Source organism: Lissotriton helveticus, chromosome 12 (genome assembly GCF_964261635.1).
Source record: "Lissotriton helveticus chromosome 12, aLisHel1.1, whole genome shotgun sequence".
Lineage (NCBI taxonomy): Eukaryota > Metazoa > Chordata > Amphibia > Caudata > Salamandridae > Lissotriton > Lissotriton helveticus.
This window is the reverse complement of record NC_136073.1, coordinates 81,123,848-81,150,154: the sequence shown is the minus strand read 5'-3', so window position 1 is coordinate 81,150,154 and position 26,307 is coordinate 81,123,848.

Genomic DNA, 26,307 nt, shown 5'->3' with positions numbered 1-26,307 from the left:
TTTGAAAGAGTGTAATGGTAAATCCTCCTGCTTGATGTCATCAGCCACCAGGGACCAGTTCTTATTAATGATCTTTTTGATCTCGTTACTTCTCGTCGAGAAAGTGGTGACGCAAATTATGCGTTCAGGATTAGTTTTGTCCCGATCTCCGGCATTATGAAGAATGTCACGTGGATTATACCACGCCCGTTTGCAGGCTTTTTTCACTAGTAGTCCCGGGTACCCTCGGGCTACTAAGCGTTCTGATAGATCCTGAGATTCGCGCATATAGTCTTCTTTATTGGAACAATTCCTTCTGATACGTAAGAATTGTCCCACAGGCAAATTATCTTTTAATCCCCTTGGAGGATGACTCCTGTATTCTAGCAATGAGTTCCTCTCTATAGGTTTTCTGTACAACGTTGTTTGTAGATGATCATTTTCAACATAGATGGTAATGTCTAGGAATGGGATCCGATTATTGCTAGACTGCAAGGTGAATTGTATATGTTCATTTCTTAAATTTAGCCTAGTGTGAAAATTGTTTAATTCTTCCAAGTTACCATCCCAAACACAGAGGACATCATCAATATATCTTACCCATAAAGCCAGATTGGCATTGAATGGGTTAGTTTCTGAAAAGATGAATTGTTTCTCAAAAGAATCCATAAATATTATCGCCAAATTTGGGGCAAACGTAGCTCCCATAGCGACTCCCTTTGTTTGGAGGTAGAAGTCTTCTTGGAATATGAAGAAATTCTTCATCATTGCTAACTTCAGCAAATCCACAATGAAATCAGTTGGTACTGGTACAGGTGCGGGACGTTCATCCAAGACTTTGCGAATAACTTTGAGAGCTTCAAGCTGTGGTATACTAGTGTATAAGGACACTATGTCACAGGTGACTAATAATTGTTGAGTGCAATCAAATGGGCGCTGATCTCACTAGGTTAATGGTTTGGGTGGTGTCTCGGAGATATGCCTGGGTCTTCATGGCTATTGGTTTTAGAAAAAAGTCTATGTACTTACAAAGGGGTTCAAGCATTGAGCCGCAGCCCGAAACAATTGGTCGGCCCGGCGGGTTGTGGACATCCTTATGCACCTTTGGTAAGGTGTACATAGTGTCCAACCTGGGATGTTGTTGGTTAAGGAACTTGAACTCCAGATCCGACAGAAAACCTTCATCCAAGCCTCTCTGTGTCACTTGAAGAATATCCATTGCTAGTTCACGAGAAGGGTCCGTATGTAACTTTTGATAGCTGCTTCCATCCGAGAGCTGACGGTATATCTCATCCTTATATTTAGTAAAGTCTTGAACCACTATGGCTCCCCCTTTGTCAGCGGGTTTAATTACCACCTTTTTGTTCTTGTTGAGAGTGGTCAATGCAGTCTTTTCAGCTTTACTCAGGTTGAATCTCGTATATTTCGGGTGTCCAAGAAGTTTATCAACTTCTTTTGTCACAATGTCCTCAAACGCCAAGATTTTATGACTCATGGCATAAGTTTGAGGAAAGAAGGTTGAAGGGGATCTTAGCCCGGTGGTGGAAGTTCGTTGTTGAGTGGTTTGGTTTCTGAAATAGTATCTCAAACGGATCTTCCGAAAAAACCTAACCAACTCCGTCTTCAGTTGGAATTTATTAGGTGTTGATGTCGGAACATAGGATAGGCCTCTACTCAGGACCTGTATTTCCTGATCATTTAATTCATGTTGGGAAATATTGATGACCGGGTTGGTGACTAATTGTGTATTGCTGTCATCATTCTGGCCATTGGTAACTGCTTGAGTAGTGGAAGGGTTGTTTACCATCTGTAGGTGTTCCTCCTGGTGGAAATTTCTCCGTGTGTCTTCGGACGAAAGGTTACTTGTTTTTGCACCTTGCCTCTGCCTCCACTCCAGTTGTTCGGGTTCTGTTGTTGTCCCCGTGCTTGTCCGCGAGCCCAGTTGTTTCCACGGCCACGGGGCGGTCTCCACTGACCCCGGCCTTGATCTAAAAAATGAGGGGGACATTGAGGTGGAAATTGGGGAGGATATTGCTGGTATCCAAAATCCTGTTGTTGGTAATTGTAGGATGTACTCGTACCTGGTTCTCCTTCACTTCCCGAACTGAAGGATGAGTCAGAGAACGTAGTGTAATTACGTCTCCCTCGATAATTGCCGCGCCCACGATTGGTGAACCGGCCTTGATTATCCTGTTTAAAATAATCAGGTTGTAGATACGGATAGATGCTTTTCTTATCAAAAGTGCGTAGGTCTTTTGCAAGCTTTTCAAATTTCTTTGTTTGGGCCGTTATATCAAAGTCCTTTAGAGTAGCGTCCAGACTTTCCAATGCCTCCTTAGCATTAGTTACTGTGCTGTCCCCAAGGATCTCAGATCTCAATGCTGTTATCTCCTTAGTCAATGACTGAATCTGCTCAGTGGCCGTTTCCACTCCCAGCACCATCCAGTGCCGGGAGCAGTTGTTCGCCACGTAGCTGAAGCCCTCCTTGAATTTTGGGACATCAACGAAAATCGCAGGGTCTATTTTGATTTGTAGACCCACAGGGATTATATTTTTTTGAAGGTAACGTGTTAGAAGATGACCATGTAGGCGCGTTCTAACCAGCTTTTTCTCTAACCTTTCCAAACGGGAGACTCTATTATTAAGGGACAAGTCTATCCTGGGTGCTGTGGTGGAAAGAAAGGAGTTGGACTGATCCTGTATCAATTGATTTATATACTCCTCAGTGTATGACAATAGTTCAGATTCGACCATGGTAAAAGTATAAACAAATTAAATAAGGAAACCTCGCAGGTCAGCACCTGCTCAGATAATGTTACCAAAAGGGTTTTTTTTTACCCGAAAAGTCGCTGGGACCTGGGTGCTAAGTGATACATATATAGGGGTCCCAGAGAGACAACGTATCATAAAAGTACGTAATTAATTGATCAAAACATTTCAAAATACAGAATTTATCATATTTAATAAAACCAACACTGTCATTAAATCACAATGTGCTGTTCAATCAATTTAAATTTTGGCATAAAAATATTAGAGCCCCAAGCACAGAAAAGGGAGGAGGTGTAAGGTGTGAAATGAAGGAAAATAAGGTGATTCAAAAGAGAAAACTAAGTTTCATTTTCAATACAAAACATTCATTATTAATTAAGGAAAGGCTATACATTATTCAAACCAATATTGCGATTGAAATAGTACACAAATCATTCTACGGTCACAATCATAAATATTTTAGTCATGGATAGTGCCGGATGACGAGGCAGGTAGAGCCGTCGACGTTTCGACCCCTACATGGGAGGTTTACTTGAGCCCTTAAAACGGGGTCTTCATCAGGACAGGAAGTGTAGTAGTGGGGCAAGGCAATTCTAAAAGATAAAGAGGACTCAGTAAATTCAGAACAAAAATAAAATTAAAATGTATCTATACAATAAAGAGAAGGGAAGATTTACCATGGTTATTCGGGCCAGCCGGCTCCGAGTGTCAGGGATCTGAAGGACCACCTTCCGTGTGGTCAGGTGTTAATGGACTTAAAGGTAAACTAAAGAGGAGCAAGAATAGACTTCGATCAGTAAATTACTGGTATCAGACTTCACAGCAATACAGCCAAGTTAGACTGTATTCCAAAAGGGTCTCACTTACATAGATCTTTCACATTGGGACTGGAGTTAGTCCATCCATGTAAAGGAACGCTGGGGTAGATCGGGATATCTTCTCCTAGACTGCCGCTAAAGGAGGAAGAAGATTGAGGTTTTAGCCAAAAGTCTCTATTAAATCTAGCTGTTTGAAAACGCGATTCCTGATCTAGAACTTACATTAATCAGGCAGTCGCCATGGATTTCAATAGTCCAGTGTAGTGGCCCTTGGCGGTAAAAAGTTCATCACCGTTCTCAAAATCTCTGAAAGATTTAAGTTAATGGAACGGATATTAGAAGGTTCTTTTCAGGGGTCATGGAAAACAGCAAAAATCTGCCGAGTTGTAAAACTTACTGAAAAGTGTAGCCGCAGCCGCGGTCTCTCGTTACAAAGATCCTCGCTTCTTCGTGTACGCGAAGCGATTGCACTTCCGTGTTTATTTGGAAGCTTAGTGGCGTGGTCACGTGAGTGACTAGAAACTGAAGGAATACTCGGACTGTGAGACAGCGGGACGGGTGTTCTTACAAAATAGAGTATCAAAATTAAATTAATGTGACCAATATGCAGAACGTGATGCAAAACGTGCACCTCTCACGATCGAGGGAGTAAACGTAATTCGTTATTACAATTCTAGAGTTATTTTCGGGTGTAGACGTCAATCATTATTACAGTTCTAGAATTTTTTAGCTCAATTAGGATGTGACTAATCATGGTGGGATACAGTCTTACATAGTAGAAGACACATTATAAATTGTTCATTACTGTAACCAATTCCAAATCGTGCACCTCTCCAGTATGAGGGTGTAGACGTTTATCAATTAGTTCACATTGGAAAACAATTAGAAGTTACTTTGTAAGACTTTGACACATGTACATTTTCCAATAACTACTAACTAAAATCACTGTCCCATTGCTGCCATCTGGACATAGCTACTGTCTGTTTCATTGAGACCATTTGTAATTGAGTTAAATGTGGTCGTCCATTTCAATTCACGGGTATTAAGCACTGCCGCCAGGTTACCACCCCTTCTACCCAAAGTGATCTTCTCTATGACTAACCATGTCAAATCCTGTGCAGTATGTCCCATTCTTTGGCAGTGCTCTACTAAGTACGTAATTAATTGATCAAAACATTTCAAAATACAGAATTTATCATATTTAATAAAACCAACACTGTCATTAAATCACAATGTGCTGTTCAATCAATTCAAATTTTGGCATAAAAATATTAGAGCCCCAAGCACAGAAAAGGGAGGAGGTGTAAGGTGTGAAATGAAGGAAAATAAGGTGATTCAAAAGAGAAAATTAAGTTTCATTTTCAATACAAAACATTCATTATTAATTAAGGAAAGGCTATAAATTATTCAAACCAATATTGCGATTGAAATAGTACACAAATCATTCTACGGTCACAATCATAAATATTTTAGTCATGGATAGTGCCGGATGACGAGGCAGGTAGAGCTGTCGACGTTTCGACCCCTACATGGGAGGTTTACTTGAGCCCTTAAAACGGGGTCTTCATCAGGACAGGAAGTGTAGTAGTGGGGCAAGGCAATTCTAAAAGATAAAGAGGACTCAGTAAATTCAGAACAAAAATAAAATTAAAATGTATCTATACAATAAAGAGAAGGGAAGATTTACCATGGTTATTCGGGCCAGCCGGCTCCGAGTGTCAGGGATCTGAAGGACCACCTTCCGTGTGGTCAGGTGTTAATGGACTTAAAGGTAAACTAAAGAGGAGCAAGAATAGACTTCGATCAGTAAATTACTGGTATTAGACTTCACAGCAATACAGCCAAGTTAGACTTTATTCCAAAAGGGTCTCACTTACATAGATCTTTCACATTGGGACTGGAGTCAGTACACTGGCCACACGGGTAGTGAACTACTACTCCTGAGACAACATAAAAAGTTGATGGATGGAATGCTGAAGAGTGTCAAACACTCATCCCAATACTGAGATCTTGCCCGAAATCCAAATTTCTTTTTGCTCACCATGCAATTTCGACCGAGCCATATGCAATTCATTTCGACCCTGCTCCCCTTGGAACCAGTCAAGCCCAAACTGCAAGGCCAGGTTCTTGCCGGACAAGAAACAAGCATCATTGGACCAGTTTCTGGGTATCAGCCCTCATCAGCCAGGCTAGCTTGAATCCAATGGGATAGTGAGCATGGGGCCAATGTCTTGGCATAACCTTACCACTTAGAGCAATTATAACAACACAAAAATATGTTGGATGGAATACTGAACATATGAGTGTATTTACTAACACAAGCGTAATGCAAATCGACACGAAATCATTATAGCTATTTACTTTCCAGTTAAAAACCTGTTTTATGTTGAAATTTCACTTGAAAATAATGTAAGGCAGTGCATAGTGCAGCTTTCAGGCTTTTATGGTAAACAGAATGCACCTAATTGCAGCAGGCGCTATGGAGGAAAATTGCTTTTATTTCTCCTTTCTTTTCTGACAGGGCACATGCAAAATGAGAAAAAGTTTAGAATTTTTAACTGGAAGGGTGTCCTTTCCGTACAAAACCTACGCTAAACTCATGGAGACACCCTTGCACTATGGTGTACAGATGTGTCTGTGGCACATTTTGTTCACCAGCATTAGGAAGAGTGGAGGAAAGTGCCATTTATTCATAAATATGGCACTCTTTCGCTCTTGCCTTCAAACGCAGCGCAGTGTTTGTGGCAGCCGCACTGCACTGTATGGTAAACTAGTAAATCTGGGCCTATTTGAATATGGCTGATAACAAATAAGATAAAGTAAAAAGATGTATGAAATTTCCTCCTGACATTTTCAGACTCCTACCTGTCTGTCACTTGTTGTCCATTGAAGAGCGCTGGAGTTGATTGTAAATGTTTTTGGTGCACTGGAGTCATAGGTGCCCACCTTCATGTGCATAATGGTCCCTTTGGGATCCTGCTGCCAGTTTATAATGTCATACTGTGCTGGGGGGTTGCCATGTTCATCAAAGAAGGCTTCAGTATCTTCGCTTCGTAACCTCACATTCTTGATGTAGTAAAGGAGCTGGAAAAAAAGCAGTGTGGAAGTGGGATAAAAGCATTCCTCTGCAATTCTAGCTCTATTAAGGATGCACTGTTGAACTACCCTTAATTTATTTCTATGATGGTATTTTCAGAAGAAATGTGAATGTTTAAGAGCAGCATAGATTAACACTATACCCTAAATGGAATCTTCCTTATGACATATTATGGAAAGCAGACTGTTGGACCTGTCAGCCTTAGGGTGGTCTCCCCCTACAGTTTTGCCCTGTTGTCTCTCATTTTTACCATAACTTGTTGTTGGACTTAGGCCTCTGGGCACCTCGCCACTGCTAAACTGTGCTGAGGTGCAGGTGCTCTCCCCTAAAACACTGTGACACTGGCATATCTGCCACAAACCCCTGCTACTGCAGTGAGGCTGAACCCTCCATAGGCAAACATTAGAGAACCCCCCTTCTGGGATAATTTCTGACTGGGACCTAATAAGTCTGTCATGTTAGATTTTGTTAGAATTGGGGCGGAGAACCCTTTCCAATGATATATGGAGTTTGGGCACTACTGCTCCAGAATTCTCCCTTTTAGAAGTAGATATTTCTCTGCCTACACTTAGTCTGGGTACTGCAGATTCCCCCCTCCCATCTACATACTGATAGCCTGCCTGGGCTGTGAGGTGGGAGTGGTGATTCACACCTTCTCCCCTTGAAGGGGCTGTGGCTGGCTGCCCACTGTAGCCTTAACGGCCCTGCCTTTTGTCACTAAGACAGCCAGATCCGGGAAGGCAGGGAGCATCCCGGAACTCCCTTGACTCTTCCAGAAACCCCTGCCCCCCTAGACCCTTCCAGAGACTTCTACCCCCTTCTCGTAACTAGACTGCAGGGTATATAAGGGAGGGTCCTGGGCTCACATCTTTGTTACAATATTAGACCAGAAAGAATCTCTGCTGGAGTGAAGACTGCTGAGCTGGGAGGATTGCCACATTGCTGAGGCTCTCTGCTCCCAGGTAGTGCTGCCACAACTTGCTGAGCTGCCCTATTGCCTGTGGATCTTGACCTGCCGGGGAGACTGAAGAAACATCCCCAGAGTGTCTCCATAACGAACTGCCCACTGCTCCCCTGCCTGGTGAGGGATTCATAAGGATCACCATGTTTTGTTACTACCTGAACTGCCTCTGTTGCACTAGGTGTGTGAGGCTATTTCTATCACCCATAAATCACTGCCGCCGCCCAGGAACTGACTTCACAGCGTAGCGCTATGAAGGGACTGAAGCGCTATAATCCTGACAATCACCGCTGCCGTCCGGGATCCTCGAGGCACTGCAAAGCGCTGTGAGGCAGGAGCGCTGTGACCCGGTAATCACCGCCGCCGCCGGGGTTCCTGTATAAGCTATAGACTGCAAGCGCTGTGGGGAAGAAGTGCTGTTTCCTGAAATCACCCCTGCCGGCCCGGGCAACCGAACTGCAACCTGCCCTGCAAGCGCTGTTTTGTCCGGAATCACCACCGCCGGCCCGGGAACCACAGGAAGCCCATAGGGAATCCCTCATGATGTCAGGGACCTGCCACACTGTGATTGGGTGCTGTCGTGAGGGGCAGGAGCATCATCCTGAGTGCCGCACTGGGACGGAACAAATGCAAGGCATCACCACGCAACCTGGCCCGCGCCCACTGCTGCTTGGAGTGACGCGGGGGCCGAGCTGAAGGGTCGGCCAGCAACTGGAAGCCTCGAGCGGGCGTTAGCCTCATCCTTCCTCCCCAGGTAAAAGTGCAGCATTGTGCGCCAAGCTCCTGAGCTTGGTATTGCCGGGGGCGGGTTGTAGGACAGGGGCTGGTGACTGTGCTCAGCTGATAACTAGCCTGCCCAGGATTAATTTCCCTTGCATAGCACACTGCCGGGGACTACGTGGAGCTAATACCGGGCCCCCAGGGACTGTTGAAGGTCAAAACAGCATACCAGGGTGTGGGACTTGGCCCTTTCCCCAGAAATTTTTCGTTTTTTACCCCTTTTAATTTAGAATGCCCCTATTGTAACAACAATGTATAGGCCTTGTGTAGTGAGGAAAGCCCTGTGTACTGTGAAACTGATGTTAAGATGCAGGTGTCTTATACCCCTAACATGGCTGCCACTGACCACTGCTGCTGCAGCGGGGTTAGTGGGCGCATTCTAGTGGCTAGGGCCTGGCTGGAACCCTCCAAACAATGTATCAACTTAGCCTGCCAGCCTGCCCACAGGTAGAATGGTGGAACCTCCTAGAACCCCCTGGAACCTTCTGGAACAGGTGAGGTGACACCAACTGCCACTGCCAACTGTCAACTGGCACTGTTTAAGGAAAGCAAGGAAAACTTTCCTGTCAGAGTGACTGAGGGGAAGACCTGGGGAAGATCCTACGCAGGAGGATAGGCAGTGAGGGTCAGGACAGGGACTTATGATACTGGAAGAGACAGGGCCTAGGAGCTGCCTTTCAAGTGTTGAGGTATCCTGTACCCCCCTCTGACCTAGCTCCGCGGCAGGGAACCCCCAGGGACCACTTGAGGGGATTGGCTGAGGAGATCTAACACCAGCCACCAACTTAACCCCCTTCAAGGAAACAAGAAACCAAAGGGCGCAAGAAACATCACGCCAACAAGAAACTAAGCTTCTATTTACAAGGGCGCAAGAAACATCACGCCAAGAAGAAACTAAGCCTCTATTTACAAGGGCGCAAGAAACCTAAAGCGCTAAGAAGAAATTAAATCATCACAGGACTTTTGAAGAAGCAAACAGGTATTGGCGCGGTACTGACCCTGCGTTTCCTGATGTCACCTGGGGTCTCCCTTGCTAACCTGCTACTGGGGTGTCACCTGTCCTGTATATCTGGCGCTGCCCTTGCTGACCCTGTGAAGAGCGCTGAAGTAATGGAGGGGGTTGCTGCCTTCCAAAGCGCTATAGCCCTGCACCCTGCTGTCTGTGAAGCGCTAGAATCCTGGGCGTGATTCCTGCCTGAAGCGCTATATTCTGTGGTGCCCTTCAGCAGCGCTACCTGGAATGAACTGTCTGCCGAGCGCTACCGCTGCTGTGAATTGCCTGCTATATCGTAGCGCTGTGAATCCTGAAAAGCGCTATCCCCCTGAAGCGCTGTGTCACCAAGAACCTCTGTGGCTCTAGAAGTTGCTTCCTTCTGAAGCGCTGACTCCCTGCTCCCCCAACGCTCCTTTGCTGTCCCTGTGAAGAGTGCTGAGGGACTGAAGGGGGTTGCTACCTTGTGAAGTGCTGTACCTGCAGGGTGCTATTATCTAAACCTGATTGCCTGCTGAAGCGCTGTCCCCAGTATTGCCTGTGGCCAAGCGCTGTCATGTGAGGAACTGAGGTAGTGCCCAGGGAAGCGCTGTAATTTCACTCCAAGCGCTTTCTTGAATGTCCCATAGAAGCGCTGTAATTGTGCCTCCAAGCGCTCTCTTGTAGGCCCCAGAGAAACGCTGTATTTTTGACCTTAAGTGCTCACCTGTTGGCCCCTATGTGCCTCTAGTGACGTGGAGGCCATTAAGTTACTGTTTATGCCTGAGGACAGGCTTGCCATTCATTAACTGTTTGGGCCCTGGTTCCGGCGTAGGCCTAAAGACATACTGAGTTCACCTGTGATGGCTTAGCCCTGCATAGGGGAGTCCAAGGCATAGTAAAATGCTCATTGAGAATGCTTTACTGAATTGCTTATTGAAATGTTCACCTTAATTAACAGAAATGTTTTACTAGTCTAAAGCAAGGCCTGTGCTTGCTTAATGAGATGTTGCTCTCTAGCAATGAGTAATGTTCTATTTATAAGTTACTTAATGAAATGCCTATGCCTGATTCCTTCCCTGTAATGTTTACTCCTGATTAGGGGGATGTTACCTATGATTGGGGAAGAGTTTTGAAGTGGTTATTCCTGCTTGGAACCAGGATTATTCTGAACTATAGAGGTTTTATTACACCCCTGCCCCAGTGTTATAACCTCTACTTATTTACAGGATTACTCTTGGGTGCTGAAAGGTTTATGCCTGCTTAATGTAGGAATTAGAATGTTGATCCTGGCCTGGGGGTGGAAACGCCAACAGCTGCATAATGAACTGTGTCTGCTGACTAATGAAACATTTATTCATGTTGGTTGAAAGGTGGAGCACATGCCCACAGTTATGGAGTAAGGTGCTCCTTGCTTTAAAGAAATGTTTACATTTACTAAAAGGCTTTACATGCATAAACCAAGTCTTCTAAGCTCAGGCTTGCCTGTTAAAAATGGTTATCTCTGCCTTGAAGAGTTGTTAACTGTTGATTGCTGAGTAGGGGAACGTTAATGCTATAAGGATATAGTTACACTGCCTAATGAGATGTTTTATCCGCAGTGGCGTGTTTTTATTCCTGCCATAGGAGTTTCATTCCTGCCTAAGGAAATGGTTAATGAAATGTTTTACCCTCAGTGAAGTGTTTTACTTCTGCTAAACTGATTATCTCTATTGCAGGAAATGTTTTACCTGTAAGCTCCTGATTAATAGGGGGAAGGCCCTGCCTGTTCAGGCATCAGGTAATGGGATGGTGTGTGATGCCTAAAGAAATACGTTATGCCTAATGAAAGGTGATGACCTCATTTGAGGCAATGTTTACTCCTGCCCAGGGAAGGGTCTCATACCCCTGCTATAACAGAGATCTACTTACACCTGCTCAATGTAGGGATTTCTACTTCCCTGATGGAATGTTGGTGTAGCCCTGATACAGTTAAACCTGCACAAGGGGATGGTTACCTAGATTGCAATGTTTTCTCCTAGTTAGTGCTGGCTAATGCAATGGTTAGCTGGGCCCAATGAGAAGTTCGCCCAAAGGGATGCCCAACCTTGTTATATGGAATAATTATTCTTAATGAAATGTTTAATTCCTATTACAGGAGGAGAGTTACGTCCACATACTTTTGTGGCAAATGAAATGTTTCATATTTAAGGAAATGTTTGAACTACACTTAACGAATTGTTTATTCCTACAGCGGGGAGATGTTTCTGTTATAGAACTGTCCCTTTGTTTACCTGAGGAAATGGATATTGATGCCTAATGCAGTGTTGTTCTTATGACTTTGAGATGTATTCCTTTCAGGCACTGACCAAGAAGCAAGGCGTAGGTCGGGCCTGTGTCCCACTAAAAATGTATTTAACTATTTATTGATCCAATATTTAATATTTATTGCAGAACGGATATTTATTCATCCAATAGTGATTGCAAGTCTTGAGACACATGTATTTTAAATGAATTTATGATTTCCCTGATCCTGCTCTATCTATCTGATTATTTATCTTAATACAAATCACTTGTTTTTATACAAGCTCTGGAGTGGAGTCATGTATTGCGTGCCCAGGTTTCTGTCTCAGTGTGAGTGTGTGCTGCATGTTCGCTTAACACATGTGCTTTCGGATGCCTACCCGCTCGTGCCATGCTACCCTAGGGGACTGGTGACCCCAGTTCCAACATATTGGTGTCGAGCGGTGGGATCCAGGACCTGTGACCATGCAGCACCCTCCATTGGGACAGGGTGCACAGCAATTGGGCTGCACACTGATTGTGTGTGCAAGCCTAAGTAATTGACCCCTCCACTGTCTAGCCTGTGAGTGTATCAGGGCCTGTTTGACCTATACTGTCACCCACATCCTAGAACCTTTTCCTGAATTATCTGAGTCCTCACCTGGCACTGGAGTGTTGTGTCAGGGGATGGGGGTGCCTGTTGGGCGGAGGGAAGAAGGAACTCCGTACCACTTTGGGGCATGGGTAGGACCCACCCAGAGGGGAGAGGGGATGGGGGACAGGAGGGGCAGGTCACACCCAGGGAGGCGGCCACACCAGAGAACCCTGAGAGGGGGTGTGCGTCGTCAGAGAGGATAGAGCATGAGAGGGAGAATGGAAGCCTTGAACTGGATGAAAGGAAGCTGGCGCACAGGCTTCAGCTAGAAGAGTTAGAGCTGAAGGCCTGGGAATTATGTGCACCAGGTGCTTCCAATGGTGGCAGCGTACCCGAGGTTCGGAGTTTAGACCAGTCACAGGGTGTAGAACCTGGACTGGGGTTTCAGGTGCAGGGGTTGCCTGACCTGGAGGGTGGGGTACCAGTAACTATTGACCCTACCAGTGTGACTTCCAGGGGTACCTATCCGGGGAGGAGGGTGCGGAACCCTGGAAGGGGGTGCAGAGGGAGGAAGGACTCTCCTCTGGCACCGGTCCAGCCACGGTGTTCAGATCCTGGGTTGGGTGGCCAGGTTCAGGGGTTTATAAACAACAAAAGGTACCAGAGGGTCTCGAGGGATGTGCCCACAAAGAACAGAGAGCCAACCTTTCCCTGCAAACCAAAGTGATACAACACAGAAGATTCTCAACAAGATGAGGAAAATACCCATCAGTCACCATACGGATCCGCCCTTCATCATTTGGGATTTTATCCGTACCACCCGTCTGAGAAGCTCGGTGCCACACTAAGAGGTCAACCCGGTGGTAAGGGGGTTCCTCAAAGGAGAATGGCAGTGACGGTGTGGTAGACCACTCGATGTTGGTAAGTGGCCCTAGATATGGGACTGGGGTGTGCAGTGCTGGAAAAAGTGATAAAGTGAAAAAAACCAATAAAGAGTGTATTTAAAATTGGTTTGAATAGGCACTTGAAAAGAAGTTTATTCAGTGTTTGCCTAACATACCAAAAGTATAAAAACAATATAACCTAAGGCCTTCTCATAAGGTAGACTGCTTTAGGTCAGGATAGGTCAACTAGTTTCTGCAAGGACGCCGGCACGGAGTACCGACGGAGAGAGCGGTGCTTCATCTTCCCCTGAGCCGCTGCCAGGTGGGGTGAGGTCAGTCAACCTTACAGATCTAGTGATCAACACAGACTGTAAGGGCATCGGGAGCGTTCAGGTGACTTATTTGCACTTGCACTGTTACCCTGGTGTCACCTTTCACTTAATTTTTTAACATTCACTTGGTGCAGTAGTTTTTATCTATATTGGTCCTGATGAATGCAAGGGAACAACAGTCCCAGTATTGCAGAAACTAGTGAGCAAGGGACCCACGTCTGAGCATACCCTGCCACACTTATGGCGGCCAAAAGCGGTACAAAAGGGGGTGGTGATGGACGGAGCATCTGAACCAATCAAACACTCACACCCAGTCAAATGATCTGGGTTTGATCCATCACCCTTCTTTAGCCCACTCTGCCACCCCAGTTCAGACATGGCTATATGCAAATCAGTCTGAGCCTGTGCCTCATGGGAACAGTCCAGCCCGAACTGCCAAGCCATGCCTTCCCTGGACCGGAAACAAGCTTCCGAGGACCGGTTTCTGGCATTCCAGCCGTATTCAGCACGGCTTGCTTGAATCCAGTGGCAAAGTGAGCAAGGGACTCACGTCTGAGCATACCCTGCCACACTTATGGCGGCCAATATTTATTTATTTATTTAAAACACTTGTAGAGCGCAACTGTCACCTGGCAGGTATCCTGGCGCTGAGAGCTTACTCCTGAAGAGGAAGAGATGGGAGGCTGTTTAGGGGTTGGACGTGACATGATTAGGGAAGAGCCAAGTCTTGATTCGCTTCCTGAATGGCAGGAGTTGTGGAATTTGGCGAATGTCGACCGGCAAACTGTTCCAGAGCTTGGCGGCGGCCACTCTGAAGGATCTTCCCGCGGTCCTTACCTTGTTAAATCTGGGTACCGTTACAAGGCAGGCTGTGGTGGATCGTAGAGCTCTGGTGGGGATATACCAGGAAAACATTTTTTGTAAAGATCTGGGGCCCGTTCCGTGTAGTGCCTTAAAGACCAGGCAGAGTGCTTTAAAGGCTATTCGTTGCTTCAAAGGGAGCCAGTGTAGCTCGGCTAAGGCCGCTGTGGCCGAGGATCTCCTAGTCCAACCAAGGGCCAGTTTGGCTGCCGCCGACTGGACTCTTTGGAGTCTGTCCAGTAGAACGGCTGGGGACTCGAGCAGAAGAGCATTACAATAGTCCAGGCGACTAAGAATAGTACACCTGACTATCAGTGCTCGGGCTTGGGCAGGGAGTAGTGGCATGATTTTGCGTAACGAACGCAAAAGGGCCGAGCATGTGGAAACTGTTTTGGTTACCTTTGTTTCCATGCTGAGGTTGTTGTTTAGCATAACACCCAGATTGCGGACACTAGTAACCGGCTGTGGTTTTTCTAGGTTTTCCGGCGGCCAGAATTCCGCAGGAAGTAGGCGAGGAATCCGGCTCCCAGGACAGAACAGGACCTCGGTCTTGGAGGAGTTGAATTGCAAGGAATTCAAGTGCAGCCAGCAAGCTGTGTCTCTTAAACAGTCATGGAAAGATTCCATGGGGATTGAATCTTCCCCCTCCCATGAGAGTATGAGCCGGGTGTCATCCGCATTGTTTACAATAGAGGTACAAAAGGGGGTGGTGATGGATGGAGCATCTGAACCAATCAAACACTCACACCCAGTCAAAAGATCTGGGTTTGATCCATCACCGTTCTTTAGCCCACTCTGCCACCCCAGTTCAGACATGGCTATATGCAAATCAGTCTGAGCCTGTGCCTCATGGGAACAGTCCAGCCCGAACTGCCAAGCCATGCCCTCCCTGGACCGGAAACAAGCTTCCGAGGACCGGTTTCCGGCATTCCAGCCGTCTTCAGCCCGGCTTGCTTGAATCCAGTGGCAAAGTGAGCAAGGGACTCAGGTCTGAGCATACCCTGCCACACTTATGGCGGCCAAAAGCGGTACAAAAGGGGGTGGTGATGGACGGAGCATCTGAACCAATCAAACACTCACACCCAGTCAAAAGATCTGGGTTTGATCCATCACCATTCTTTAGCCCACTCTGTCACCCCAGTTCAGACATGGCTATATGCAAATCAGTCTGACCCTATGCCTCATGGGAACAGTCCAGCCCGAACTGACAAGCCATGCCTTCCCTGGACCGGAAACAAGCTTCCGAGGACCGGTTTCTGGCATTCCAGCCGTCTTCAGCCCGGCTTGCTTGAATCCAGTGGCAAAGTGAGCAAGGGACCCACGTCTGAGCATACCCTGCCACACTTATGGCGGCCAAAAGCGGTACGAAAGGGGGTGGTGATGGACGGAGCATCTGCACCAATCAAACACTCACACCCAGTCAAAAGATCTGGGTTTGATCCATCACCGTTCTTTAGCCCACTCTGCCACCCCAGTTCATACATGGCTATATGCAAATCAGTCTGACCCTGGCCATGTCTGTACTGGGGTGGCAGAGTGGGCTACAGAATGGTGATGGATTAAACCCAGATCAGTTGACTGGGGGTGAGTGCTTGTATTGTCAACGCTCCGTCCATCATTTCCTTTGGTTTTTCTTTGTTCGCCATAAGTTGACAGGGTATGCTCAGACGTGAGTCCCTTGCTCACTTTGCCACTGGATTCAAGCAAGCCGGGCTGAAGACGGCTGGAAGGACAGAAACCGGTCCTCGGTAGCTTGTTTCCGGTCTAGGGCAGGCATGGCTTGGCAGTTCGGGCTGGACTGTTTCCATGAGGCACGGGGTCAGACTGATTTGCATATAGCCATGTCTGAACTGGGGTGGCCGAGTGGGCAAAAGAACTTTGATGGATTAAACCCAGATCAGTTGACTGGGGGTGAGTGCTTGTATTGTCAACGCTCCGTCCATCATTTCCTTTGGTTTTTCTTTGAAGTTGGCAGGGTATGCTCAGACGTGAGTCCCTTGCTCCCTTTGCCACTGGATTCAAGCAAGCCGGGCTGAAGAAGGCTGAAATGCCAGAAACCGGTGCTCGGTAGCTTGTTTCCGGTCCAGGGAAGGCATGGCTTGGCAGTTTGGGCTGGACTGTTCCCATGAGGCACAGGGTCCGACTGATTTGCATATTGCCATGTCTGAACTTGGGGGGCAGAGTGGGCTAAAGAACGATGATGGATTAAACCCAGATCAGTTGACTGGGGGTGAGTGCTTGTATTGTCAACACTCCGTCCATCATTTCCTTTGGTTTTTCTTTGTTCGCCATAAGTTGGCAGGGTATGCTCAGACATGAGTCCCTTGCTCACTTTGCCACTGGATTCAAGCAAGACGGGCTGAAGAATGCTGAAATGCCAGAAACCGGTCCTCGGTGGCTTGTTTCCGGTCCAGGGAAGGCATGGCTTGGCAGTTCGGACTGGACTGTTCCCATGAGGCACAGGGTCAGAATGATTTGCATATTGCCATGTCTGAACTGGGGTGGCAGAGTGGGCTAAAGAACGGTGATGGATTAAACCCAGATCCGTTGACTGGGGGTGAGTGCTTGTATTGTCAACGCTCCGTCCATCATTTCCTTTGGTTTTTCTTTGGTCGCCATGAGTTGGCAGGGTATGCTCAGACATGAGTCCCTTGCTCACTTTGCCACTGGATTCAAGCAAGCCGGGCTGAAGAAGGCTGAAATGCCAGAAACTGGTCCTCGGTAGCATGTTTCCGGTCCAGGGAAGGCATGGCTTGGCAGTTCGGGCTGGACTGTTCCCATGAGGCACTGGGTCAGACTGATTTGCATATTGCCATGTCTGAACTGGGGTGGCAGAGTGGGCTAAAGAACGGTGATGGATTAAACCCAGATCAGTTGATTGGGGGTGAGTGCTTGTATTGTCAACGCTCCGTCCATCATTTCCTTTGGTTTTTCTGTGCATTAGGGACAGCACCAGCATAGAAGGACCCACTATTCTGAGCCCACAACTCGCTTCCCAAGGGACTTGCCCCACTATCTAAGACTGAACTCATACACGTCCGAACATCGTTCCCACAGACTCATTGCCTCTGCAAGATTGTCCTCCCAAAGACCCTGACAGTAAAATAGTGCCAGTTCAGTGCTCATCATTCCTGTGGAATGTTTTATTGTTGATCTTGCCTGAAATATAGATAAAGTTCTTATATTTTTATAGACACCTGTGTAGTGTCTATTTGTGGTGTTTTACTGGGATGTATGACATTACAACACATGCTTTTACCACGCATGCCTTTACAACGCGGTATTTACAATGCATGCCTTTACAACGCATAGCGCTTTGGGGTGCTGGATAGTGAATAGTTTAATTTACTATTCCAACTCCAGTCCCCGTGGACACTAGGGAAGGTGTTGGATAGTAAATTAAATCTATTCCCTATCCTGTAGCGCCCACCAGCGCAATGCGTTGTAATGGTTTGCGTTGTAAAAGTTGCGTCGTAAATGCACTGTGTGGTAAAAGTTGCGTTGTAAAGGATGTTTCCAGTTTTACTGTGATACGGTGGGTGGGTGTTGCACAAGTACTTCACACAGTGCCTCCTAAGCTAAGCCTACCTGCTCTGTGCCAAGCTACCAGAGGGTGGTCTAGGGTACTTTGAGACCTACCCTGTCGAAAGCGGTTGTCCCTACATGGACTAAGGTGCATTCTCCTGCCAACTAGAGACCCCAGTTCTAACATTGGTTATCAAGCGGTGGGATTAGGACTTGTGTTTGTGTAACCCCACACAGTGACTCAGTATACACCACAACCCTACATCTGACTCCACTGAAACCTTTTTTTTGTCTACCCTCTCCAATTGGCATTATCATTTTTAAATTCTCCCTGACTGGCTGCTCTTTTCAAAGTCCTTTTTGCCAAGTCCCATTGGTTTTCTCTATGAACGTCTGAGGTCCTACCTAGCATGATGGAAGATAAGCTGGCCAACCTGGAAGCTTACACATTGGCGCCGCTCAAGAAATTCTGCTAGGAGAAAGGGGTGCCCTTCAAGCGAAGCGCCAAGAAGGCAGAGCTTCAGAAAGCCTTGAGAGCATGGGTAATGGCCCACTTAGAAAGAGAAGGGGTCGGGCAGGGATCAGAGCACGACGTCGCAGGAGATCTTGACCTACTGCCCTCAGTGGAAAATGGCAATTTGTTACCAGGTACAAGGGTACCTTCCAGGGCAGGAAGTAGTGTTTCATTCGGGAGCCTGTCCTCAGAGGATTTGGCAGACAAGAGGGAGGAGAGATAGTTTAGATTGGAGCTTGCCAAGCTGGAAAAAGAAAGGTGGGCCATGGAGCAGGATAAGGAAGAAAAGCAACTGGCTATGAGGGAAAAGGAACTTTGCCATGAGCTCAGCCTGAAGGAGCTGGAAATCCGGGCCCTATAAGTAGGCCCAACAGCAACAAGAGTGGTGGCTGCGTACCTTCTGAAGCTTCATGTGAGTCCAGAATCTGTATGCCTAAAGATGTTGTGGCCAGTTTTAGTGTGGGGCATGATATTGATAAATGAATAGCAGCCTATGAGGTGTCCCTAAGAGCCCATGGGGTCCCCAAGGGTATTGGGGGGGGAGGCCTGTACAGGTACATGCCTACTGTGGGGAGGGGCACACTCATGACCCTAGACAAGGCAGATCAGGCCAACTACCCTGTCATGAAGGTAGCGTTAATTAGAAAGTTTGGTCTTACACCTGAAAAGTATAGACAGAATTTTAGCAATAGCCACAAACTTCCCACACAGAACTGGTTAGATTTCCTGGGCTGGTTGAGGGGCAGCAATGTGCATGACTGTGAAGGCTTGTTCCTGAGAGAGCACCTTCTAGAGAAATGTTTCCCAGAGCTGTGCCAACACCTGGTTGACCGCAAGTTGACCAATCCCAGGAAGCTTGCAGAAGAGGCGGACACCTGGGCCAGTACCAGGGTGACCAACAAGGGTTCTGGGGTGGACTCCCAAAGGGGTGGTCAGGGTTCCAACCAGAAGAAAGAGGGGGAGATAAAAAGAAGGAGTTCTCTTAAGGTCCCCAAAACAATTCACAAGGGAAAGGGTCTGAGTCCCTGCCCCAATCTGGCCACCAAAAGCCTGCTTATCCTGACAAAGGTCAGCAGCCCCGAATTGTCCGGCGCTACCAGTGTGGTGAAGCTTGACACTACAATGGGTTCCCAAGTGTCCAAAGAGAGCACACCCTCCCACTGGAGGTAAAAACCATGGGGTGGCAAGAGTATCGCTGGGGGAGGAGCTGTCCCTAGATAATCTGAGTGAGGGGCCTGGCTTTCCTAGTATCCCTGGGAGACAGTGAGATGGTTCCAAAGATCCACGTGCCCTCAAATACTACCAAGTATAGGCAGTGGGTCACAATCAATGGACAGGGGTAGAGGCCTTGAGAGACACAGGTGCCAGCATTACGATGGTAAGGAGTCAGCTGGTGTCTCCAGAACAGGTAATTCCCACTGCATTCCTCCCAGTTGTGATGGCTGACAAACAACAGGGAAGGTCACTATCCATTGGCCCATGTTGCATTTGAGTGGGGAGGGGTTTCAAGCCTTCTAAGAGTTGCCATGAGCCCTGCCATGCCGGTGAACTGTCTGTTAGGGAACGACCTTGAGCACACTGCCTGGAAGGTGGTAGAACTCAAGGGACATGTGGAGATGCTGGGGTTACCAGAGTGGATCTGTGCTACCACACGGTCCATGGCTGCCTGAAGGGGAGTCAATCAAGGCTGGAGCCAGAAACAATGGCCCAGCCAGCTGCTGCTAAAAAGGGAAAAGCCCATGGGCGTGGGAAGCCCGCCCCGGGGCAGACCCCCAGTGAGATGAATGGGGCACCTGAGGCGGTCGCACCGGAGTCCACGGAGGGAAACGTTGCTCCCCTGGGGGACCTGCCTACCCCTGCAGAGTGGCAGGTGGAAGGGGGACCCACCAGGGAGTCGTTTTGCCAGGCACAGAAGGAGTACCCAACCCTTGAGGGCATGAGGTGACAGGGTAAAGCCCAGGCAGCAGGCGTGGCCTCTGGATAATATCATATTTACTGGGAGGACGGCCTCCTTCACAGTGACCCAAAGGCTCCTGTGCATGGGTCATCAAGGGCCTTACTGGTCCCCCAATGCTACAGGGCCTTTCTTTTGGAATTGGCTCATGATATCCCATTGGCAGGACACCTGGGCCAAGACAAAACATTTGCTAGGCTGGTCCTACATTTCTATTGGCCCCAGATGAAAGTCTCTTCAGATACATTCTGTAGGACTTGTGTGACCTGCCAAGCTAGTGGGAAAGCAGGGACAAAGCTGAAGGCTCCCCTTGAACCACTACCTGTCATTAGCACCCCTTTTGAAAGGGTGGGCATCAACATTTTTGGGCCTATGGATCCGCCAAACTCTTCTGGTCACAGGTGTATCCTGGTTCTGGTGGACCCTGCCACCTGGTACCCAAAGGCTATTTCTCTGAGAACCATCACTGCACCTGCGGTGGCCCGGGCCCTGATGGGGATTTTTACCAGAGTGGGTTTCCCAAAGAAGTTGTGTCCGACAGGGGCACCAATTTTATGTCTGCCTATATGCAAGCAATGTGGAAGGAGTGTGGGGCTACTTATAAGTTTTCCACCCCTTACCACCCACAGACAAATGGTCTTGTGGAGAGATTTAACAAGACCCTAAAAGGCATGATCAGGAGCCTGTCTGAAGGCCTGAGGAAAAAGTGGGACATCCTCTTGCCCTGTTTGTTGTTTTCCTACAGGGAGGTACCGCAGAAGGGGGTGGGATTCAGCCACTTCGAGCTTTTGTATGGACACCCTGTTAGGAGACCACTCAGTTTAGTGAAGGATGGGTGGGAGAAGACTCCAAGGAGGCTTCCCCAAGATGTAGTGAGCTACATGCCGGCCTTCCGCAGCCAAATGGCTACGTTGTGGAAGCAACCTTCTGACAACTTAGAGGCCAGCCAGGTGGTGATGAAGGCATGGTACGACCAGAATGCTCACCCTGTGGAGCTAGAGCCTGGACAGAAGGTGTGGGTCATGGAGCCTGGAGAGCTCAGTGCCCTCCAGGACTCTAGACAGGCCCTTATGAGATACTTGAAAAGAAGGGCAAGGCCACTTACATGGTGGAACTTAAGACCCCCAGGCAGCCCCACAGGGTACTGCACACAAAATGCCTCAAACCCCTACCATGAGAGGCCTGAGCTCACCTTACTGATGGTGACTGATGGGGCAGAGGAAGAGGAAAGTGAACCTCTCCCAGACATCTTTGCTTCTAAAGAAAAGGACGGATCGGTGGAGGGAGTGGACTTCTCACCATCCTTGACTCCTGAGCAACAGAGGGATTGCTGCCAGGTCCTGGGGCAGTTCTACTCCTTTTCTGCTACTCAGCGTTGAAGCCTTGCTGTGTTCCTGTCAGGTTGAAGTGCTTGCTGCTGCCTCGCCCAGCCCTCCGCGGACCCGCCCGCCAGTCTCCCGCCGCTCCACCGCTTTTCACCATCTATAGCGGGAGCCGCTGAGCGGAGACCGGCGAGGGGACTACAACACCCAGAGTCCCTGCTGGGGTCCGCGTGCAAACGAAGCGCCAGGAGGCGCATAAATACAGTGACATCGTCACTGGCTGTGGGTTTCCTTTTCTGCTACTCAGCGTTGAAGCCTTGCTGTGTTCCTGTCAGGTTGAAGTGCTTGCTGCTGCCTCGCCCAGCCCTCCACGGGCCCGCCCGCCAATCTCCCGCCGCTCCACCGCTTTTCACCATCTATAGCGGGAGCCGCCGAGCGGAGACCGGCGAGGGGACTACAACACCCAGAGTCCCTGCTGGGGTCTGCGTGCAAACGAAGCGCCAGGAGGCGCATAAATACAACGACATCTCCGTCTCGCGGGACGCGAGTGGGACGCCCGGAGCGAAGCCCGGGCAAAGGGCGGGCCCTCTGTGGCCCTCAGGGGACCTAAGGTGACGGGACGGGCCCCCCCCTTACATCTATCGCACAGTCCTGACAAGAATTATCACTGGGGCAATCGGCCTCTACCGTTTCTACTTGCGTGCTTTGAACCAGGACCTTTGAGAAAGCCTCACAGGAAGGTAAAGAAACTTGTTCATTCTTACTGACTATACAGTTTACACTGGTTGTAAGGCTAAAAAGAACACCAGCAATGTCGAAGCCAAGAAATACCATCGCTCCAACCAACACCATGGACAACTACTTAGTACAAGTTGTTGAAAAGATTAATAATGAACGGAGGTCCTCGCTGGGCCTAGGCACCCCCTTGACTCTGCCCCAAAACGAGAATTTACATACTGACCTAATATTGCTAGACACCCCAATTGACTTATCTCCAGCTCTACTAGGGCAGGATGTGGGGATTTTACAAAATGAATCACCTGAGGAAAACCTAGCCACTAACGGGGAAGCGACAGTGGGGACTCTAGATGTTTCTTTGCATGATCTAACCCCAGATATAGAGGTAATAGACCCAAGTTCTCCACCGCCCCCTGTCCCGGCCCCGAGAGTTACAAAAGCTATTTCTAAGGCCGCTTCAAAAAGGGAGGGCCTAAGATCTAGTAGGAAAAGGCCAACCACCCCGCCTAATAAGAATATCGAAGATGGGAATGAAGGGGACATGAGACATGGGTGGGACGAGGGTCTATTAAGAAAAATCATGGGCATGCTGGACATTAAGCTAAGTCAACTTATAAAACCTTTACTGTCAACAATTGATCATCTCACGGCTAAAATAAATAAAATGGAGGCCAATTTAAAAGCAACACATGATACAGTGGAGGAGTTCTCGACATCTTTCAAAGTAAAACTTGCCGAAAATCCTCCATTAGAAATTGCTAACCTAGGCGTAGAAGAGCCGCCACAAACCCGCCAGGAAAAACAGAAGTCTGGCCCAGAACAAATTATTCCCACTGGTGCTGCCCCCACAGATTCTGTGGGGGACTGCACATTGCAGGGATCAAATTTGGTAAATAATTCCGTAGAGCTCATTGTAGAAGCCTCTCCTCTTATCCTGGTACTCGCCAACGTCCCCCCTTTAAACGTAGGACAGATAGAACACCCGGATTCATTACTAAATAAGGCATTACAATGGCTAAACAACAACATGTATATGGGTCCCGGGGGCAAACATAAATTGGCAGAGGATCTGCTATCTGCAAAACGGGTAAAATGGATAGGGAGTGGGAACAAGAAATTTCCAGGGGATTGTGTGGTTGTGAATCTTAAAAGCCCCGAAGTGCTGCCGGAAATTCTGATCAACCTATTTCCCCCCCAACGGAGAATGGCAGGACTAATTCCACTCTCCCTTGATTTTTTCTACAATAGGAAAGGCTTGTCTTCAAAACCAAGTGTTCTGCGAACCAAATGGTCAACACTGCCCGGTAGAAGAACATGGGAGGGTCCTCCAAATGTAGATGGATTAAAATTAGATAACAGATTCTCACCATTATCCAACCTGAATGAGTGCGATTGACTCATAAGAGATAAAGGACAAGTGGTGAAACATCAGTTGATTGACCTAATGTGCCAACCAGATAATTTACAATACCATCATATAAAAAATCTAGCATTAGATCATAAGGCACTCACAAACATAAATAATAACACGCTTATAACAGGGCTAGATGGTTCAACCGATAATAACAGAATAGTCGGAGATGATATAAGCCCAGAGCAGGGAGAATTGATAACTAATGACCCGAGGGAACGTAGGGAGGTGACTTCTATACTTGGCCCAACTCAAGGAGAACGGCCATTGACTTTTATATCCTGGAATGTAGCAGGAATAGCGAGTAAGCTTTTAACTCCTGAATGGGTAGATTACATAGCCAGACATGACATAGTTATGATGCAGGAAACATGGTCTACCAACCCCGTATTTTGTATGGGGTATTTAAACTTTTATAAACCTGCAACCAGAGGAGAAAAGGGGCGCCCTTCTGGAGGACTTATAATATGGGTACGTCAAGCATTGACTTGCACCATATCACAAAGACTCATTAAATCCAATGATATCCTGGCCCTGAATATTAGATGGCCTAATGGCCATGAGCTAGCCTTGTATAATCTCTATGCTAGAGGGGTGGGTACAGGTATTCCATCTGAGGTCTTCACATCACTAGAACAAGATTTTGAAATTCTTCCACCCAACTCCCATGTTGTTGTGGGTGGCGATTTCAATTCAACTTTCGAGCCCCTGGGAGAAGAGGATAGAAGTTTAATGGAGGAGGAAGATACCAGGTGGGGAATACCGCAATTAGAGATTGCGCCCATAAAAAGATGGAGTGCCACGGCTATTAGGATTAAGAGCCTCTGCCTCTTCAGAGGATTAAGAGCCACGAATGGGAGGACACACTCAGATCTAAATGGAAATTTTACCTTTGATAATGGTCGTGCAACTAGCAGGATCGATTATTTTCTAGTCGATCTTAGAGCATGGTCCAAATTAATAGACATGGCAGTTGTACAACGCTTGGAGAGCGACCACCATCCTTTGCATATGTCATTTCACCCCTACCATGAAGCCAATGCACCCAAAAACATTAAAGAGATGACAACACAAGATGTTGTGTGTTCTAATAACCAAAGACATCTGAAATGGGGTACGCTGTTAGGGAACAAAAGGAAATTAGAACAGTTGAAAAACTTAGTGAAGGATAAGGTTGGTGCTATCAAGTTGCTCCATGGAAATTTCAACTTCGTGGAATACATGATGGAGGCCCACAAAAATTTGTTTATTAAACTTCAAAGCTTTTTTCTTAAAACAGTAGATCCATCTGCCCCCAAAAAATCCCAACCAGTTAAAGGCTGGTATGATAAAAACTGCAGACTAGCAAGGCAAAACCTAAGTACTGAACTGAAAATAGGAAACCCTTTGGCAAGAGACATCTATAGGCAGACACAAAAGCAATCAAAGAGACGCTGGGACGAGGAGGGATGGAGTGAGTTAAAACAGGCCTGCACTAATAAAGACTCTAAGCGGTTTTGGGCTCTAGTAAAATGGAACAGATGTGGGGAAGCAGCCCAACCACAAAACCACGTGTCCATGGAAGGATGGAATGATTTTTTCCGGCCTCAGTATGCCAGAAACCCAAGATATGCAGCCATACCTCTCCCAGAAACTGTCTTTTATAAAGCTCAAATATTTACTGAAAAGGAGGTCAGCCTGGCACTCGACTGCGTGTCATGCGGAAAAGCTCCAGGCATGGATGGCATCCCAGCAGATGTTTTTCTATCCGATCGGCCATCATGGTGCACATATTTTAATTGGTTGGCCAATGCAATAGCCATGGGCGGAGAAGTCCCTCCCTCGTGGAAAGGGGCTGAAATCATCCCTATATTTAAAAAGGGGGATAAAACGTTGGCAAAAAATTACAGACCCATTAGCTTAATTGACACCGCACAGAAAATAATGGGTCGTATGGTCCAGAACAAGTTACAGCAGTGGATCGAAGACGAAAATATATTGTCGCCATTCCAAGCGGGCTTTCGCCCGTTGACTAGCAGTGTTGACCAAGTTTTCTATTTCTTAGCCATCTACTGGAGGAATGTAACACTCCGGAATAGTAGATTGTATGCAGTTTTCGTGGACCTAAAAGCTGCATTCGACCTGGTCCCGAGAGAAAAACTGTGGGAAACTCTGGCCAATGTGGGAATCAGCGGAGAGCTCCTCACATTACTTGTTCGCCTCCACGAAAATAATTTTGCAAGAATAAGGTGGGGCAAACAGGGGGAAGTGACGGCCCGTTTTCCAGTTGAACGGGGGGTGAGACAAGGATGCGTTCTGGCCCCAACGCTCTTTTCAATTTATATAAACGGTATTGTGGAATTCTTAAATCAATCCCCAACTGACGCCCCATTGTTAGCAGGTGTACACGTCCCCGTACTAATGTTCGCGGACGATACGCTTTTGCTATCACGTACGCCCAGTGGTTTGCAGAAAGTGGTGGACGCTTTTGGGGACTTTTGTGACAGCCGTGGTTTGGAATTAAACACCAGTAAAACCAAATTCATGTGTCTAAGT